This window comes from Varanus komodoensis, unplaced genomic scaffold (genome assembly GCF_004798865.1).
Source record: "Varanus komodoensis strain SLA01 unplaced genomic scaffold, ASM479886v1 scaffold5, whole genome shotgun sequence".
Lineage (NCBI taxonomy): Eukaryota > Metazoa > Chordata > Lepidosauria > Squamata > Varanidae > Varanus > Varanus komodoensis.
Window position 1 is genome coordinate 44,711,676 of NW_025336087.1, and position 20,238 is coordinate 44,731,913.

Consider the following 20,238-nt stretch of genomic DNA (forward strand, 5'->3'; position numbering starts at 1 on the left):
AAAATATATAGATACAGCTATGCTATGTACTATGGAAACATTATGCTAGGATTGTTGCCTTTTCTGCCAGTAGTCAGTCAGAGAGGAGAGAGTCCCCAAAGGTGCTATCTTTTTCCACTTTCTGATGACAGAAATCTATCTGGGGCTCAGGTGATGCCCTCTAAGATAAGAGGTTTTCTGGAAAATGCTTTCATTTTGGCTTAAATCATAAGTGGCACAGGATAGCTGGTATGAAACAGATAAGCTAAGGGTGGGAAAACTAAAGAAAGGTTGGATGAAGGAAGAGCTGTGCAAAGAGGGGTTTGATGGAAGTGCAGGCATGGAGTTGGCTTCTCATGAGAGACACAAAAGCCTTCTTCGGTTGTTGAGTGAAAAGGAACTAAACACATAAGGGAGGAGAGCATACTAGCTCCATCCCTTTCATTATCCCTTTCTCCCACTACAAAGAGCAACTTTGTGAAGGGGAGAGCTTCCTCAGTCCATGGGGACTTTCCACATTATCCTGGGTACCAACCAAGGTTGGCACTTTAATACAAGAAAAAAGTGTTTGTTGGCATCAGTGGAGGTTAGCTTTGTTTTGTTAATCACTTAGGATTTTTGGGATTGGGGGACAAGAATGGTGGTGATGGGAGATTTAATCTTCCTCTGCTGGAGTATGGTGGTCCTGCTCTGAACTGAGTTTGCATGTAATTAGACTAGAATAAAAATTAAAATGAAAGCAAACAGGCTTCAACAATATGATCTGTGTAATGTGTAGTTTGACTCTGAGATCTCACCAATTGTGTGCTCTTTATTTGATGTCAATAGAATTCACATGCTGAAGTATTTACTTTCATAAAGTGCTTTTCACAACCATTCAAAATATGCAGTGTATATATTGTCTCAATAACTGTACTTACAATTCTGAAAATAGGCCTATACTTAATTGTAATTTTATTTGAGGAAGCTTTATTTGAAGGGCTGCCAGAGAATATTCATCTGTTGGAAGGACTGCAGAATCCATGCCTGTGGAAAAGATAAAGGATAAGAGGAAAAATCCTTGAAGTTGTCAGACACCAGTCAACACCTGGATAGGGAGGCTGAGTCTCCTTGTTGCTGTCTTAAATCTTCCCCACTGTGTTGATATTTCTATTTAAATTATAGTAATTATTTCTAAATTTGCATCTTTGCAGGCTGAAAACTGTCAAGAGAGCTTTGGCTATTGGGTGGTATAGAAATTAACTGATGATGATGATGATGATGATGATGATGATGTAAATCATGTGTGTACCTTTGATGCAAGTCTGTGTCCTTTTTGGCTATCCTATTGGTGGTTGTCTTCCCTTTGGAATATAGACATGGCATCTGGCAAGGGAAGGAAGAGAGCTAATACCAAGTAGCAATAGCTTGCTTAAAATTGTTCAGCATCTTTGTGGTTTGAAAAGGAAGACCGTCCAGTTCCTAGTTTTTAATCACTACTCTATGTCTACCCATTGAAAGTAATGGGAATCTCTCTGCCCAAACTTGAAACCTCTGCTATTGAAATCAATGAGGCTTGCTTGAAAATAATTCTATTGAAGACTGAAGATTCCCCACTTATGCAAAATATTCTATACGATGTTGAAGTTTATGAAGAACATCCAAATGAGTCCAATGTAATAGGGGAGTGAAAGTGAAACCACAGTCTGTGAGGATATTTCAGCATTTAAGAGGCCTGCATTTCTCCCCATTATTATGGATGCAATCAGAAGTGCAGTGAAGGATTGTTGTGGGTGATTAAGAGCATTTTATTTTAGATTGATAATAGCAACATGGGAGCAAGGCATCCATCTGTGTGCCGGCTTGACATCACTGACTTAGCATTTGTATTTTCGACCCTATCCTGTATAATAACATCATGTAGTGAAATAAAGGGTCCGTTCTGGAGGTAATTGTTATGTGGGGGAATATAAACAAGCCCCATTCTGCTGTATATTTACCACGGTGCATATTTACGAGTGGGGCTTAATTAAAAGTCGGGAATACTGGAGCTATTTTTTAACTGGATGCCTATTATCTGGTGTCAAACGCTTGGTTTTAATCACGCATTTTATATCATCCTGACCCAGATCACTGCCTGTGACATACGAGAGAGCGTGTTGCCTTTCCGGAGAAGACGTAGCTGAGCTTGATGGATGTTTTCTCATTCCTAACCTCATTACTACTGGCTTCCCATCCATCTAATAAAATGCTATGATAGAGAGTGGGAAGGTGCTATAAATCATAATATTCCAGCCGCTTCCAGCAGATTCATTAGAAATGCTGACTATATATCTCGCAAACAGAAAGTCAACACACAAAGTAGGTTGCTGGGGATGCTTGCTTGTGCTGGAGCATCTTCTTGGCTGCCCCTCCCTAGCGAGCTCAGATACACACCTATTTATTTATTTATTTGTTGTGAAAGATAATGTTTAATGAAGTTCTATGTGATGGGTCGCCTTGACCTGATTAACCCAATAAATAGCCACACAACTTTCGCTTTAAGCCATGTTATCCCTACACTCATTCAATACTGTAAAGATAGCATTACCTGCAAAATTTCCCTTCCCCTGCATCTTTGGATGGAGTAGAGTAACTAATTTCCAGCTGAACTATGACAGGGCAAGTAAGTGGGTTTCTGGACAAAGAGAAGTTTTCGGATGTACATCCTTTGGTGTCTGAACCTGATGGAACAAGTCAGCTGTGATGCCTGAAGTACAGCCTCTGAACTGGCCGTAGGGTCAAATTGTGTTTCCCCTCTTGGGTTCTCTTTTAAGGAGGCAAAAGAGTTTCACACGTTATAAAAAGTTAACAAGAGCCACGATCTTTAGAAATGGTAGAGGTCAAAAGGAAAAGATGACACACGAAGAGGGAAAAAATGAGAAAACCTTTCTCTCTCACTCCCTCTTCCCCTTCCTTGCATCTTGAAATGCAATGGCTCTGGTCTGATATGAACCCGAGTATTTTTTGAGGATTCCATCCTTTTTGCTAGAGTGGCAGAAAGATGCTGGATAATCCCTTGCTGACTGGGTAGTTTCAACAATCTTGGGAAAGGAAAGCCAATGACTTTAGAACCAATATCCACATACACCGAGGAAACCCTTGACCCGTGCTATGCAATGGAGATGTGCACACTGCACCAGGGAAGGCCAGGTCCCATGCAAAAGCTACACCCAGCGTGAGAAAAATGATTACCCATGTAGGGTACCACATGGCTGACTTCCCACTTTAATTTGGCTCTCAGTCACCACATGTGGAGCCTTATCTTGGCAAGATAATTTTGTCTCTTTCTATGCCTTGCTTCCTAAATTAGTGCGAGGGATATATTAGCACACAAACTTTCAAAAGCATGCTACACTGTCCTTAGTGAGCATAGCTTTATTTTAATTTCCCCTGTAGCTGGGCACATGTGATATGGGAACACACAACTGCAGAAAGTTTAACACAGGAAGGAAGCCAATCAAAACTCTCAGTTAAGGATTTCCTAGTTAATTGTGGCCAGTTGTGCATTTGTGTCTTGCTAAGTCCAGGGTCCTCTTTAACAGGATGCACCCTACATCTCTCCCTTGCTGGTGGTGGACCTACTTGTCCATTCTATGGGAGAAACTTTATCACCTTAAGATACTCTCCGGAGTGTCTACCCATTTCCACCTGGTGACCATTCCTCAAGTGGTGACCGTTCCTCACAACAACAGCTAGACAATTTTTCTCAGGAATTGCAGTGACACGGTTTGTCCCGCTTGGACTACAGCTCCCACCATTCCCCATCACCCCAGATAAATGGGAAAGGGAACATGTTCCTTTTGGACTGTGGCTCACCTGGGCTTCTGAATATGTTGAGTTACAGTTCAGATACAGCTCCGGAAGCAGCACATCTTTTCTCATGATACCATCTCTTTCAAAAGCAAGGTGAAAAGCAGCCCTTGCTAGCGTAATAACTGTGATAATTGGTAATGTGGTTTAATCAAATCCTCCAAGGAAACATCCTACTGATGCTACAGTGCATAATAGGTTCTCTTCTTGTTGCATATGCAGAGGCTGTAACAAGCTCTATATTCTGAGTTGGGCTGTCAGATTCAGCATCCCCAAATATTATTTGCATGTATTTGCATGTCATCAGGGTAGCATTTGTGCAAACTGTTCTTTCTCTCTGAATAGTTTTCACATGTTTTTAATTGCAATGTGCTAGTATGTAAAAATAAACGTGCTGGGAAATTTTACATTAAAATCTTAAGCCTGCCATTACACCAAGGCAAATTTATAGATATTGGCCGCCACCCACGGAATTTCTTTAGAGACTCCACTGGGTCTGTGGACACACTATGGAACCAACATATTATTATATTGTTATAATATAACAGTGTGGTGTAGTGGTTAAGAGCATGGGACTGGGACTCAGACGAACTGGGTTCTAGTCCCCACTCAGCCATAGAGCCAACTGGGTGACTTTGGGCCAGTCACAGACTCTCAGCCCAACCTACCTCACAGGGTTGTTGTTGTGGGGATAAGATGGAGGAGGAGAATGATGTGAGCTGCCTTGAGCCCTGTGCAGGAAAAAGGCAGGATATAAACCGATAAATAAATAAATAAATAAATAAATATTTATCACTACTGCTACTTCGCTTTTAGAGCCCACCTTCTTTCCTCTTGTGAGGATCCCAAGGAAGCCTATATAGCTTAATTATATCCTCACAACAACATCCATGTGAGGTAGGTTGGGCTGAGAGTCTGTGGCTGGCCCCAAGTCACCGGGTGGCTCCATGGCCAAGCAGGAACTAGAACTTGGATGTCCCACATCCCCAGTTCAGCACTGTAACCAGCAGTGGCACCAGCCCTGTGACTTCCCCACCCCATTGACCTGGAAATGGCACATGAAAGCTATTTGCCTAATGCTTCAAGTCTGTCTGATGAGGTCTCAGCTGGCAGTGATAGAGATCTTGGGATTTTGGTGGACAGCTTAAAAAATACTGACACCGTGTGTGTCACTATGCTATGAAAAATGCAAATTCCACGTTGGGGTTGATAGCAATCAAAAATAAATCTGCCAGTGTAAGAGTGCCTGTATACAAATCTATGTACGATCACTTTTGGAATATTGTGTACCATTTTGGTCATCGTACCACAAAGTGCATATTGTAAATTGGATAAAAGGGGCAACCAGTATTACCAAGTGGATGGAGCAAATCACCTGTGAAGAGAGATCAAGTCTTTTTCACTTAGCTGAAAGGAACTGGGCAGGGACATAGTACTTGTATATAATATTATACATGCTGTAGAGCAAATGAATACTATGGGGTTTTTTTTCAAAGTGCAAGAATCCAGTCACCCAATGAAGCTGGATGGTAGGAGATGCAGGACAGATAAACCAGTGTCTTCTCACACAATATGGTCTTCACACAAAAACTATGAAATGCGCTGTTACAAGATATAGGAGATGACCTTAGATAGTTTGATCAAGCAGGTGATCAAGCAGAGGCATGGAGGATAATGTTATCAGAAGCCACTAGCTGTGATGGCTGCATATTATGTTCTCTATCCATGGTTGTGTGTTTCTGGGTACCTCGAGCAGGAGACTGCTATTATGTTCATATCCTGCTTGTGGGCTTTCCTTGGGCATCTGGTTGGCCCATGTGAATGGCTGCCATGTTGCACCCTGCTGGATCTGATCCAATCTCTGGTTTGATCCAGAACAGCTCCCGTTATGGTCTTATATGCAGGGAAAAACACATAAATCATGTGGTCTGGATTTGGCCCATTAACTCAGCAGTACAGCCCTGCTGTCTCAGGTGGAAATCCCTGTGGATAGCAAGCCACAAATGTCTATTGCACTTGTGCCCATTGCTCAGACATATAAACCCAGGTTGTAACGAACAACTCATTTTCTCCAGAGGATCCTGAGTAATGACATCTCTGAGGGTAGATGGAATTTGGGTGCCAGCTCTGTAAATGCATGTTCCACTTAATTAGGAATGTGTCTTGCTTACATGAGATCACTGGAGAAGTAATGGACTGCAGGCATAGAGTGTAGCCCTCCTTTCTTCTGGAGATGGCCTGACCTTTGGTTAGTCATGGCTCAACACTACCTGCCCATGCTCGAGTTACTTAGCAACCACAATGCAGTTCTCCTTGGGCCCAGAAAAATGGCTTTTGGGTTCATTGCTGAAATGCCTGGTAGGGAATGACTAGCAGCCGGCTGCTGGGTAGAACTCCTTGGTGCTGTTTGTTAGCACAAACATCCCATCCATCAAGCAGGGAGGTTGGCTGTGGCTGGCCACAGTATCCTGAGAAATAGATCTTTCAAGACCTTAGAGAATTTCTATATTATGAGATGTATAGCATGGCGCCTCCTCTGATGATAGATTTACAGAAGGGAGGGGGTAGGAATCAGTCCTAAGAGGTTAGACACAACAAAGGTCTTTACTGCGGCTGCTATAGAGATGGATAAAAATTGTTGTGTTAAAATAGCATTTTGTGTAAACCAGGAGATAGAGGTGCCTCAGGAAATGTTATATATTATAAACGTTTAATGTGGAACATTTTGTAATGTAGTGTCATGGCCAGGAACAATGTAATGTATTTTTAAAGAAGATCCAGTGGTATTTTTTTAGACACAGCAACAGCAGCACCAGTTATAATTCATTATCAGTTGTGCCATAAAATGCCTGCTAATTTTTTGCATCAATTGATTGGTTTTATCCAAAGTGCAGGCAAATACAGTGTACATATACATTAGAGTAGTTCAGGAATTAGTGTTAGTTAAAAATAAGCACATGGCTTTGCTAAATTACTTCACAAAGTGCTGAAAAGTGGCTTGTATGTTATGTATTTTTAATAAAATATGTTGACATGCTATATAGTAAATTCAATGACTTGGAGCTTAAGACCAATGAATGTAAGCCGCTTTATGTAAGGAAAGATTCCCATTGCTCCTCTCTGCAAACACCTGTGCACTCTAAAAAAGCTTTTTAGAGGATGAAAGGCCTCTCTCGAACAATGTGAGATGGGGAATGCATTTCCCCCTCTCATAGCAGCAAACCACATCTCACAAAGTTCAGGAGAGGCCCTCTGGATCAGCGGCAGGCATACTAGTGTCTTCCAGATGTTTAAGGCCACAATTTCCATCTGCCCTACTGAACATGACCAGTGGTCAAGGATTATGGGAATTACAATCCCATATTTATGGTGGGTACTGGAGAGACTTTTCATAAAGTAACTGCCATGGGGAGGAAGGGATGGAAACTTTCCCTTCTATTCCTGTATCTTAGGAGCCAAGTCAATGATTCCTGACTCTAATTACACCTGAGTAGACCCTCAGCAAAAGCTGATTTCCATTTCACTTCTGTTTCTATCAGTTGATCAACATGAATGTTTCTATCCTGTAAGATTGTCATACTGTTTACGCAGAGGTCATGTGAACAATGTCCATGTGACTGTTGTACCTCCCAGTATGTTAGTAAGGCCAGAAAAGCCACTATTTGAGCAGGTGAAGAGATGAACTGAGACTAGGGAGACTCAGGTTCAGATCTCTGATCATCCATGAAGCTCACTTGTACTTGGCAGCCTAACGTACCCTACAAGTACATTGTGAAACTCAGGAACAGAAAGGATAAATGATTATGCTACCCTAGAGATATATGAGAAGTTTGTTCTTCCTTGTAAAACATGCAAACATGAACAAAACTTGCAATGGACAAAACACGACTGTGAATGTGAACATGTGCCAATCAACAATGCCAACGAATTGCCAGACATACGCACATGTTCAATCTGTGCACAGTTCCCAGTTTGATTTTTGCACAGATTTTCCTGTTAACTGAATCAGCCCATGTTAGTTTATGAACGAACTTCATGCACATTTGAGGAAAACTGAACAAATGTCATGTTTGATCGCTGCTTGACCTGTGCAATTGTGTCATTTATGCAGAGCAAGCAACAATCACAAGTGTGAACAGGCATCAGGTGTGAGATGAGTGATGAGATGGAGAACCACCATGATCTCCAATATCACTGACTGGACTATTTGTAGGCCAGCCTGAGCCTTCTGGGGGAAAGGACAGATTTAAAAATGCAGCAATTAGCCACAGCCTCTAGAGTTCCAAGGAAGATGGTAGCTTCCAGCATAGCTGAGTATAACGACCGCTGCTGAGCAGCATTCTCACGTCGGGCTTTGAGTTTCTTCCCAGCTGACTGACCGCAAGCTGTGAGAATCTCCTTTGTAAACTCATCACTGCCAACCTACCCGCCCATCGACCACTTCATGTGACTCATTCACACAGTATGAATGACAGGCTTGCTAAATTGGATAATCAAAATGCATCTGACATTTGGATGGGGGAGGAAAATTTCATTCTAAGCATCTGAGGATGCCAGTAGCCAGAACTCTCACTTCCAAAGCTTACAACTTTGGGTATTCATGTTCTTGTTAGGTCTTTCTGCTCAGGAAATTTCTCCTGAGTTCGGCTGGCTGAGTTCCCTTCTAGAATTTCCATTCCTAGAGGTTGTTCAGCCTCTGATTTGCCTGATCCCTCATCAAAATTGGTGCAGCACTAGATTACATTGATGCTGGCAACCTTACCAGTTGGAGGAATGGTTTGAGTGTATGAGTAACGCCATGCAAGAAACTCTTAAGATCACTTCCCATTTGGAGTAAGGTGCCTTTGTGCCAATGTATTCCAACTCCCACTACATGAAACCGCTGAGGGAGGTGATCCAGAGGTGTCGGCTGAGGTGACATCAATATAGAGCTGTTGCTCCACTCTATGTCTCCTTTTCATCAAACCCAGGAGAGGCAGCGGATGTTCTGAATCAGTGCCTAGGCACAGTGATGGACTGGATGAGGGTGAATAAATGAAGACTCAGTCTACACAAGGTGGAGGTAGATGGAGCAGGTGATTTACCTATCCAGATATTCAGCCTGTTTTGGAGGAGCTTGTCCCTGCCCCCAAATCAGTTTGGGAGACCTCTTGGATCCAGCATTGTCCTTAGGTGCACCAGTGGATTTGATGGCACAGAACATTTTTTGGCAGCTTTGACTGATATAGCAACTACATCCTTATCTGGACAGAGTTACCCATGCTGTGGGAACCCCTCAATTAGATTACTACAATGCATTATACATGGGACTGGAAATGGACTGGAAACTTAAACCGGTCCAAAACAGGGCAGCAAGATTGCTCACGTGGACCATGTGGCCAGTGTGATCATATTAGGCCAGTGTTTTATGATCTGCACTGACTGTCAATCCTGTCCAGGCCTGATTCAAGGAGGTGGTATTAATATTCTATGTCTTAAAAAGCTTTGGCCCAGGTTAGTTGGAGGATTATCCTTCCCATTCCTAGATCATCCCCATCTCATGTAGGCTCCCATTCCCAGATCATCCTCAGTGGTTCCTTTGGCAGGAACTCTTGCCAAGGCAAGCCTGGCGGTGGATCCTAAGAGAGGGGCCTTCTCTGTTGTGGCGCCCCAGCTGTGGAATGAACTCCCCAGTCCTTATTCTAGTGCCAAGTGAAGACCTTCTTGTTTTTCCAGGAATTTTAATTTCAGTCTGTTCTAAATCCTGTACTGTAGTTTAAACCTTTGTACTGCTTTGGTCTTACTCTAGCTTTTAATTCTATTTTATCTTGTAGTTTTAAACATTTACATTTTATATGCATTTTATTTTTGACTGTTTTTAAGAGCTAGGCTTTATGGCCACTGGGCCACATAGACATGAAATAAATAAATCTATTTAAGGGGAATGTAGTCATTGAATTCTCCGGAGAAGCAGTTCCTCATTCTCTCATCCTATAGCTCCAGCTAAGTTACCTCTTCAGAAAGAGTGGGCACTGTGTGACCTGGAGGACAGACACAAGAACTATGATGGCTGATAACCTTGTTAATGAGAACACCTACCTCCAAAAGGAGGTTGGGATCCTATGGACAAGAGCTGAAGGTCCTAACCAAACACCAGGAGAAGACAGATCTGAGGGATATCCCTGTTATGTCATTTGCTTTCCACACCAGCCAGAATGGAATATTCTTAATCACTCACAAAATGCTCATTATTATTACAAATGTGGATAGAAGGTTTAAATACTGTCCCAGAAGATATACCTCTATATACTAGGACAGAAAATACTGTCTTTTGTCAGTGCAAATCAGACAGATTCTGCTTACAATGGTGTATGCAAGTGTAGTGCTTCCTTTTCCCCCTAAGACAGGGGTGTCCAAACTTTTTGCAAGGAGGGCCAGATTTGGTGAGGTGAAAATGTGTGGGGGCCGACCATTCAGCCTGACATTCTTTGAACCATTAACATTAAATGCAAATGAACTATTTTATGAAAGACTAAACAAATAACTTAACTGCACTAATGTGAAGGGTGATACTGAGATCTCGACTGCATTATATAGGCCAGGTCTGGCTCAAAAACAGTGGTTTTGATGCGCACGATGTCACACAGGTGAAAGTCACTTAGTCTCATCCTCATGCGGTTCTTGTTAATGTTCATAACTGAGAATGTCTTCTCGCACAAGTATGTCGAACCAAACAAGCTCAGCATTTTCTTAGCAAATGTTCGAATCTCTTGGAACCTGTCTTTATCCAGCTGGCGGTAAAAGTTGACAAGAGGGAGCCATTGGTGCCGACTGCGACACTCGGCGTCACACTGCAGCTCAATGAGCTCCAGCTGCAGGTGGTCTGGAGCGTCATCAGGGTCCACAGAGAAAGGAGATGAAAAAGCGTGATCTCCTTTTCAATAGCTGCAAAATCCCGAAAGCTCTGTTGAAACTCCTCAGCCAGAGATGAGATGTCTGCTTCATACCTCCTTATCTGCGCACTCATATTGTTCTGTGGAAAACTGGTCATTATTTCCTGCAGCAATGGGAAATGTGTGGTTTTGGGCTGCGCTTGTGACAGGTGCCTTTGGAAAAGTAGCAGCTTGGTCTCAAAGGCTTTGATATGTGAATACAGTTGGCTTACCACTGCATTTTGCCCCTGAAGTCTCATGTTCAGCACGTTCAGATGTCGTTTTATGTCAACTAAAAATCCAAAATCAGCCAGCCAAACAGGATCAGATAGCTCTGGCATCAGTTGTCCCTTTTTTGCCAAGAATTGTCCCATTTCCTCCCTAAGAGAGTAGAAGCGCTGCAGTACAGACCCCCGACTGAGCCATCTTACCTCATTGTGATACACAACATCTCCGTATTCAGCCTGGATGTCGAGTAGAAACTGTTGAAACTGGCAGTGGCACAGGGCTTTGGAGCAAATATAATTAATAGCCTTTATCACTGGTTTCATAACATGATCATGTTTCAGATGTTTGGCACAGAGAACTTGTTGGAGAATAATACAGTGGAGTCTTATAGCTTTGCCTCCTTCTTCGCTGACTTTGTTACAGACTAGGGTTGATATTCCACTTTGCTCACCATCCATGGCAGGTGTGCCATCCATAATAATCCCAGTGACTTTATTCCACGGTAGTTTCATGTCATCTACGGCGGAACAAACAGAAACAAATAAATCTGTTCCTCTTGTTTGGTCCTTAAGGCTCTGGAGGTCAAGTAGCTCTTCACTCACGTTCATGTCATTGTCCACTCCTCTCAAAAAAATCAATAACTGAGTAGTGTCAGATGCATCCGTGCTTTCGTTGCAGGCTAATGAAAAAAAGTCAAACTCCACTCCTTTTGCCTCTGTCTCTTAATATCAGATGAAACGTCTTCAATTCTCCATACCACAGTGTTACGAGCCAGGCAAACATTGGCAAACTCTTGCTTCTTCTCAGGACAAATTTTCTCCACCATTTCATCATGCAGTCTTTAATAAATTCACCCTCAGTAAAAGGTTTGCAGTGCTTGGCAATCAGCGTTGCCAACTCGTAGCTTGCCTTTGTGGCATTTTCATTTGACTCACGGGCTCTTGTGAAAATGCGCTGCTGTGCCGTTAAAGCAGCTTCCAGTTCCTTCAATTTTTCGCTGCGTTCGTTCCCAGTTAGCTTGTTGTAGGTAGCATGTTTCGTCTGGTAGTGCCTCTTGATATTGAATTCCTTGAAAACAGCCACAGTCTCTTGGCAAATTAGGCAGACACAATTGTTTCATATTTCAGTGAAAAAAATACTCCAATTTCCACTTGTCCTGGAAGAGGCGGCCCTCGCTGTCAACTTTCCTTTTTTTAGTTACAGTCGCCATTTTAGAAATGGGCACACAAGCCTTGTGTCACAAGGGTCACGTGGCGAGAGTGCTGACTCAGGTCTACTGCCATCTTCTGGTGAAATACAACCACCAGTCTTGAAGGAGCAGGAGGCAGCAGGGACAGCTACGGGAACCGCTGTGTGTTGAAGGGAAAAACGCCGGTTGGTGGGGATGAGTGACAGGCTGAGCCGGCAGGGAGAAGAGGCTGTGGGGTGCTCGAAATTTGAAAACGGGCCGCAATTGGTCCCCGGGCCGGACTTTGGACATGCCTGCCCTAAGAGTTAAGTGACATGGGAGAAAACACTTGGATCGAGGCCAGAGTTGTTTTCTCATCATGGAAGAAAACAATGTGAACACCAGTGGATAGTGGCTAAGCACATATTACACATGCTTAAAGTCTGTGATGACCTTAGCTGAGCGATATGGACCCAACTTATACTACTTGGTCACTCGAGGACAGTGATAGTGAACCTTTTAGAGACCGAGTGCCCAAACTGCAACCCAAAACGTACTTATTTATGGCAAAGTGCCAACACTACAACAGGGCCATCTTAAGAGCATTATGGGCCCCGGGCAAAGCAGTGTACTGGGGCCCCTACAACAACTACAACTACTGTTAATTTTGGAAGTTTCCAATTTTCCAAGGGTTAACATACACAGATTAGTATGGGGCCCACCGGCAAGAGCCCATCAGGCCCATGCGGTAAGACGGCCCTGCACTACAATAAAACCTGAAAACTGAGATTTTAGTTTAGAAAAAACAACTCACAGCCAGTCCAAGCAAATCTATCTATCTATCTATCTATCTATCTCCTTGGCAGTGCACTGACCAGCCATGTGAAAGCTCGGACGAGTCATGGCTAATGAGTCACAGCTCGTGATGTCATTGCCTGGTGCCACCACTCCTTTCCAAGCATGCACATGGCTCCTATGCTCGGCTGCTGGGGCGATGCTGGGTCAACTTGGCTCATGTGCTGACGTGCATACCCGCTGTGGCACATGTGCCTTAGGTTCTCCACCACTGGCCTAACCCTACCCTGGTGCACTCTCCTAACCCTAATATAGGGTTAAAATTCAATTGAAAAGAGAGCGATTTTGAAAAAGCCTTCCTTGGGTAGCTTTTTCTGCACAGCCCATCCTTTCTGCCCATTCTAAACATATTCCAACCATCAAAACCATGCCAGGACACCTCATTTTTCTAACCCTAATCCAGTGATGGTGAACCTTTTAGAGACCAAGTGCCCAAACTACAACCCAAAACCCACTTATTTATCACAAAGTGCCAACACTACAATAAAACCTGAAAATGGAGGTTTTAGTTTAGAAAGAAAGAACTCACAGCCAGTCCAAGCAAACATACATACATCTCCTTGGTAGCGCACTAACTGGCCAAGAAAAAGCTCGGGTGAGTCGCGGCTAATGAGTCGTGGCCTGTGACATCATTGCCTGGCGCGGCTACTTCTTTCTGAGCATGCAAATGGCCCCTTTGTGCACTGTTATCCAATGCTCAGCTGCTGGGGTGACTTGGCTCGCATGCCGACAGAGAGGGCTTTGCATGCCCACTGTGACACGCATGCCATCAGTTCACCACCACTGCTTTAGGATGTTACAGAATATTGCAGCGGGATGATGGAATACTAGGAGCTGCCTTTTAGATATGCTGATTACAAGGCTATCAATATAGAACATCTGACAGATTCCAGCAGAAGCTTTTAAAGGCACAGACCTACCTCTCACACATATGCTTGACCAAGAACTGAGGTTGCTGCATTAGTTTTCTAAGAGAATGCCTGTTTCTCTCATGTTTATAATCAGTCAAGCAGAATACTTACATTGCTCACAATCAGTCAAGATGTTGCTTTGGTGATGAGTTCAATGAGCTAAGCTCTGCCAGATCTTGCCTCTCCTCCAAATTCTTCATGGCAGAATTGGCTTTACCTTGATTGTCGTGACCTAATTCTGATAAGGCAAGATTCTTGCTCAGACACGCTTTGCTTTGTTTTGCTTAGCTTTGCTTTTTTCTAGACTAAATCAGCAGCATTTTAGCCTGGGAAAAATAATGCAGATTAAAGGAATAATATCACCTTTTTCATTACTGAAGCACCTTCTTAGATGTCTCTCTAAAGCAAACCTCTTAAGGAAAATGCTTAGTAAGTCACCATTAGCTGAGAATGTGAATGAGAATTTTTTTCACTCAAGAGGCAAATTTGAAAGCAAAGCTGTAAATCTCTGGAAACAGTCATTTAAAATGGCAGCACTTCCTCGGTCATAATTAGAGGTTTGAGCAAGAACACAAACCACCCCTGCTACTAATAACCTTCTCCTCATTCTTCTTGTTCCCACTGCTTGATCTCTTGCCATTGCCTTTTTAACCACTATTTTCATTTGTCTCTTTTATGCCCCTTGCCAATTTGTAAGTCATATTGAAAACTTGTGCTCAGTTGAGTTGTTCGGGGGTTGGAAAACAGTGTATTCTCCTAAACACTAATTATAAAAGTTTCTTGAACCATTATCAATGCTATATTGGATTCCTATTGCTATTGTGTAGCAAATATGCAGCATTCCAGACTTAATTTCCCTACTATTAAAGGCTGTTACTCGTGTTGTCAGTTGATGCATAATAATTTTTGATCACAAATTTATTGTAGGTTTCATGTTCCAAGCATTTATATTTCATCACCTCTTTCTCATCTTTTCCTTTTTTATGAATGCATCAAGCTGGTTAATTGTGCCCTTAGATTGTCTGTACATCATTAAGGTACGGCAATTAGATATATCACATCTTGCTATATATGATTGTATTATATTCTCGGCTCAGTTGCTGTGCCATCCACCTCTACAGGTGTTTAAAACTAGCATTAAAATCAGAAAAAGAAAATCTGTACATGTCATCTACTAAAAATGTCTTCTCTGTGACCCACACACCTGCTCGGATGCTGTGTGATATATAATCAAAAGAATGCAGGTGTTGGCATGATGAACGATGCCTCTCCACTTAGTGCATTACTGTTCTAATTCAGGAATGATGTACAGTGGGTGTGATTGAAAAGATCTCTCTCTCTCTCTCTCTCTCTCTCTCTCTCTCTCTCTCTCTCTCTCTCATTATGGTGATTTCATCATGCCCTCCTGAAGATTTGCCTTTTCCTTATTTACACTGCTCTGTCTGGCTGCAGTATTTCTGTCTGCCAATGACAACCACATTGCTCTTGACTGGTGTAGTTCAGCAGGCTGTGATATCTCTGAGAAGTCAGGTTATAGCACATGTCAGAGCAGACATATTAATGCTTGGGTTGAGGAGTGCAAGTGATGTAACAAGATTAGATAGCACCAATATAAAAGACCAACGCTCAACCAATGAATAACCAAGAAACAGCTAGATGACAACTGTCAATTATTTATAGGTGCTGTCCGATGTTTTATTAATAGCTCGGAGACTGTTTTCCCTGCCTTAAGCACATGTGCATTACCCCTCCCTCTCATGTTTACTGCTTGACTTAAAAGAAGTAGCATCTTTTTCAAACCACTTTGATCTCAATTGACATTAAATTATCAGTGAGAAACAGGAGCCCAAATCAATTCAAATTTAATCCCTTTCTCTCCCTCCCCACAAAACATGCTCCCATTCACTAGTAAAGATTTGTTGATTTCACGTATCTTCTTACTATTTATTACAATTCCCCTTCTTTCTCACAACTAGATGACATATGTTAAATGGCAAGAAATAATTTTAGTTAATAACCACTCTATGCCTTTGGTATCATTCTATGAAGAAGCTGGCAACAGTTCAAACCCAGTCCAGTCCTGCTTAGCTTCCAGGATTAGGCAAGGTCAGGCACCTCAGGCCATATGGAAGCTACATCTTCATATACACCTACAATGGCTTATAACACGTGTTGGCAACCTGAATGTGGCCCTTGTGACTTACTATGCAGCCCAGAGTGGGAGTCCGTGCTGCCGCTCCTCACAAAATTCGGCTCCCTGTATGCTGCTGCTGAAACTATGCTAGAGAAGAGGACACATCGAGATGACAGGTGCACCAACTTCCCCAGCACGGACTTCCCACGGCCTGCCAACAATTTGTGGTTGGGCTGTTGGGCACCGGATGTAACTGGGTCAGCTAGTATATGAGGAGAGTCATCCCTTTATGCTGTCTTTTCCACAGAAATCATGCACCTCTCCACCCATTTGATTGCTAGGGGTGACATGAAGTGCACAGGGAAGGGAAGGTTCAACCTCTCCTGTCATTGTGTGTGAAGATTCAAATGGGTTTTCTTTGGAAGATGATTCCTCAAGCTCGGGCCATGACAAACTGCCGTGTTGCTTACTTGTCCTGTTCTTCAATAAAAGGATCTGAAATAAGTCTTCCTGGAGAACCTTGAAGAGCTCTGAGGCTTGGATGGTCTTTTCCTAAGCTATGGTTCATCTGCTAATATATGTAAATATTAGTGCCTTCAGAAAGTATTCTGTTATCTGTGTAGCTTTTAAAAAGTAGATCTGTTTGCAGTTATACTATCTTCAGTTTATACTTGGGTATGAAGCTATTCCAAAACCAAATGTTAGTCCATAGATATTGTGTCTCGTTCAGAGGACATCCAATTCTGTGCAATTACCTGAGCCTTCATTGCATTCATACATAGGAAAGATGCACAGTTGGTGCGACCCCTGCCCCCTCCAAAGAGTTTTTGAGTCTCTGCATTCCAGGCTGCAATAAGGGCAATGTATATGGAATGCATTCTCCCACATCTGTTTTCCGGCAGGTACAGCCCAAGAGTGGCAAATCATGCTGCTCCTTACCTTCTTGTCACAGTAAACCCTTGATGGTTCAACCATTTGAAATTTGGAGCTGGTGCACCAAAACCCCTCAAGTGGCTTCCCATCTCCTTGCAAGACCGTATAGCAATAATCAATCAAAACAACCATTTGCTGGCCTTCCACAACATCCAAAATCATCACCAGCTGCTCACTTTACAGTACCGGGTTTGTGGGGAGGGGAGGTATATGCTACTTTAATGTAAGGCCTGTCCCCACTTATCCAAATAAATTGTAGATGAAGTTGTTAATTTAGAACTGAATCAACCCTAAATCATTAATTTCTGTTTGTGTTTTGAAAGTTACAGAAAGCTGCTTACATTTTATTAATTATTCTTCTAATCATGTTTATTTACAAAACCTCAAAATGAGCTAGATATTCAAGTGCAATTAGCTTAATCTCAATACTTCAAATGATTATATGCACCCCCCTCAACATTCAGATTAACAAGTCTTATACATTTTAGTGAATAAGCACATATTTCCCACCTGGAAATGTAACGGATGAGACTTTTTTCTTTGCAATTTTTATGCAGCAATTGAAAGAAAAAACCATTAGAAGACTTCTCTCAGGAAAACAGGAGCAATTGCTAGAAGAGTTTCAGATACAGAATAGGAGAGGTAAATATGGGCATGTTAATGATCATTAACTTATGCCTGTTGAAAGGAAAGGAAAAAGGCTAAGCTGGGGCTCAGAAAAATTCCAAGGTAAAGGAGAAAGTAGCTGCTGTGTCTATTTTGTTTGCCTTTTCTTATCAAAGCACCAAGAAGAATATTACATATGTATTTATTTTAAAGGGATGCAAGTGGCACAGTGGGTTAAACCGTTGAGCTGCTGGGCTGTTGATTTCCCAACAGCTGGGACTTCAAATCCTCGTGACAGGGCGAGCACCTGCTGCTTTGTCCCAGCTCTTGCCTACCTAGCAGTTTGAAAGCCTGATACTGCTAGTAGATACATAGATTCCACTTCGGTGGGAAAGGTAACAGTGTTCCATGCTCCTTGGCATTTAGTCATGCCGGCCACGTGACCACGGAAGCATCTTCAGACAATGTTGTCTCTTCGGCTTACAAACAGAGATGAGCACCAGCCCAGAGTCGGACACAACTAGCACATATGTGTGGGAGAAACTTTACCATACTTATTTTAAAAGGGATGTTGGAAATTCATCCCACTGAGTCCAGGCATTTGCCCTACCATGTCAGATGCTAACGGTGTACCCAGTGGGACTTTCTACAGGCAAACAACATGTTCCTCTGAGCAACAAGCCCTGTATCTGTTCCTGGCATTTGCTAGTCAAACATGGATAGTGTCCTAAACAGTCATCAAAATTTTTATCCCCCGTAGCACACATGCAATTTCAGGAAAGGACCACTGCATAAACACAAAGCACTTTTGGGGAAAAAGAAAGTGAAATTATGCACACTGAAATATATGGAGCCCTTTCTGTAGCTAATGCCTTACCAGCAAGGCTGGCAAAGATATTGGCCACCGTTCCTCCTGAAAGCATCCAGTTGCAATTAGGCAGGCCTCTGAGCTGCACAAGTGACTTACTGGAGGTGGGGAGGGATGGCAAGGAGAGGCCACAAGTGCTTGCAGATCACAGTCTCTGCTCTTCCCATCCTGCTCTTTGCCTTCTGAGTTTCCTCCAGGAGTTCCTTCAAGGGGCTCCTCCATGGTCCTTTCCATGGTGGCTGCAGGTGGGAAGAACGATGCCCTGCACTGATTGGAGTGCCTTTGGCTTCAGGAGACTGAGTACAACATACCCCATGGACCCTGGAAAGGATATACTCTGCTAGCTGCAGGAACAGATAATATAATGGCAGTCTAAATGCAATAGTGAAGTACTTTTCCTCTAGTGCTTGTGAATTAGGATGTTGATAGAACATATTCTTGTTTGATAAGATGTTATAGCTAGCTTAATAAACTTACCTTCACTTATTCATTTTGTCATATGAAGCCTGAAGGAAATGGGTTCCTTTGTTTAAAAATGTGGGAATTTATTGTCATTTCTTCATGTAATACTGAACACCCATCAGTTTTCTGACTACATCATGTTTACTACAATAAGAACAAATAAACACATTGCTATCATACAGACCAGTAAACCTAAACCCTTTGGCGTGCTTTTATTGCAGTGTTCCTATGAAGCCTATTTTTTCCTTATGTAACCTGCATCCCATTAAGGACAATGGCAACAGTTCCATGGATTTTAATTAAGCCATATCGCAGGCTTTGTGTATGTACCTGTAAGCCACACATATGCACTCTATAGAGCTTTTCAATGGTGGTTTATATGGAAAGTGGACTGTATTGGCAATTAGAAATGGCCAGTAAGTGCTACATTAGAATGGCATTAATGCTTCTGGCATAAAAAAGCTAGGAAAGCAAAATAAATATACTTAATGCAGACAGAATCTCTGTGACTCTAATTGCCAGAGCACAGCGAGACCTTTCAAATAATAAGTCCTTAAATAATGAATTGATATGGAAGAGAATAATGACACCCAGGTGTGAAACCTTAACCTGAGAGCTGAGCAGCATTCTCAATGACATAATTGCCTCTATTACCATATTCTTGTAGGAGACAAGGTTTAGAGTCATGGAAATGGGACTGAAATAAAAGAAAGAAAATATTCAAATATAGAAGTGAATGTTAAAGCAAGCGTATAGAACAAAGTCCAGATTACCTTCTTGCTCATAAAACATTTCAATGATTTTTAGCAATTATGTATGAATTTAAATAAAGGGACATTTCTGATCCTGCTTCCTCCCCCCTCACTAATGCAGGGGGTGGGAACTTATACACGCGAGATCTGAGATAGGCCCCTGGTTATAGTAGCATCGTGTAGTCTCAAGATATTTTGGCAATGAGTGGTAAAATGAGAATGGGGTGGTGTGTCTAGCCCTGTTTGGGTGTTTACATCCAAACTGAATGCAGGAAAGGGTCTCTAGGTACATGTGGGGCCCGCTCCAGTCCCTTGGCAACACTGCGTGCCCTGCTAATCTGTCCTGATGCCTATCACGTGTTAGGCTGGAAAGTCGAGTGGAATCAAGACCGGGCCCAGAAGTGTGTTCTCAGGGGTCCTTAGCATATGTCCAAGCTATTGTTATGTTCATAAATGATTCTAAGAACCCATTCTGGTGTTGCCTTTATGCCACAGGATAGGACATTGCTAAGAACTTAAAAGATTTGGGGACCAAGACCACAGGATACAAATCTGCATGCCTAATTTATATCTATACATGCAAATACATAAATAATTACT